General features: G+C 60.8%; 1 pseudogene; it reads right to left on the bottom strand.

The window, feature by feature from the left end:
• Positions 1-250: 250 nt before the first annotated feature.
• Positions 251-1,220, bottom strand: LOC108525713 (ETS domain-containing protein Elk-1 pseudogene; annotated as a pseudogene).
• Between the last annotated feature and the right edge of the window lie 8 nt (positions 1,221-1,228).

Here is a 1,228-nt window from a genome sequence, read left to right as displayed (position 1 = left end):
ATTGATGTAGGAGCCGTGCAAGGGCGACCACTGGGGACTGACAGAAAACAGAGAAGTTGTGGACGCTGTGTGTTTTCTGTGGAGGAGATAATGAGAATTACTCTTGAGAGTAATTCTTCCCAAGGATCCCCACCCCACCACAATCACAGCATGAGTCTTTCAGTTGAACTATGTTTCTCCTTGAGATGGCTGGCTGGAGAGAGCATGGATGGAGTGACCCCAGAAAGGGTGGTGGTGGTGGTGGTGGTAGTCATGGCTTCTGGGGCCCTGGGGAGAACACCACGGGGTCGAGAGGCCATCCACGCTGATGGAAGGGATGTGCACCTGGGCGCTGCCACTGGACGGAAACTGGAAGGAGAGCTTGGCCTGGCTACGGGGCGCAATGGGACTCAGGGTGCTCCAGAAGTGAATGCTGGGAGGCAGCGAGCTGGGTGTCAGCAGCACCGGAGTCAATGTATGCGTAGGAAGTAGGGACCGAGTTAGCGCCCGCTCAGGCGCCTGAAGGCCGGAGCCAGTTCCCGATCCTGGGGTCCGTTCGGGTCCTGGCCCATCTAGCAGGCTCGGGCTGAGTGGAAGCTCTAGGTCCCGGGGCTTCCAGCCCTTCTGCGGCTGGGAGATATCAGGGCTGGAAGCCGCGTGGCCTCCCGCTTGCCTTGCGGTGTCCATAACGACCGCCAGCAGCCGGGCTGGCACGCCCTCCTGTGGAGGGACTTCTGGCTCGGCCTTGGTAGTTTCCAGCACAAACCCTCTCTCCCTGGCAACTTCCAACTCTTCCTTGGACCCTTCCACTTTCACTTCCGGGGCAAAACCTGGCCCAAACCTGGCTCCACATTCAGCTCTTCCAATTTCAGGTTTGGGGCCTCGGGCGGGGTCAGGATGACCTACCTGCAGAAGCAAGCTGGCCTCCTCAGCCTCCAGGCAGGCCTCCAAGGGGCTTGGACTGGTGCTCCTGCTCCCCGAGGGGGGCGCTGCTGCTCCTGCAGGAGCTGCGTTGGGGAGCAATACAGCAGGCCGAGCATGAGGGGTGGCTGTGGCTGCAGAGACTGGATGGTGAAGGTGGAATAGAGGCCCGAGCCCACGTACTCGTTCCGGCGGCTACGTGCCAAACCGCTCGGGCCTGCCATTCCTGCATCCTTGGGTGTGCCTGGCTTTCCAGAGGCAGTGTCCCCTGGGGCGGCATGTACAGCAGCAAGGGCCACATTTGGCATGGCCGAGGTAACAGACACCT

This window comes from Rhinopithecus bieti, unplaced genomic scaffold (assembly GCF_001698545.2).
Source record: "Rhinopithecus bieti isolate Rb0 unplaced genomic scaffold, ASM169854v2 repeat_15110, whole genome shotgun sequence".
In the NCBI taxonomy this organism is placed as follows: domain Eukaryota; kingdom Metazoa; phylum Chordata; class Mammalia; order Primates; family Cercopithecidae; genus Rhinopithecus; species Rhinopithecus bieti.
This window is presented reverse-complemented; position numbering and strand designations above follow the sequence as displayed.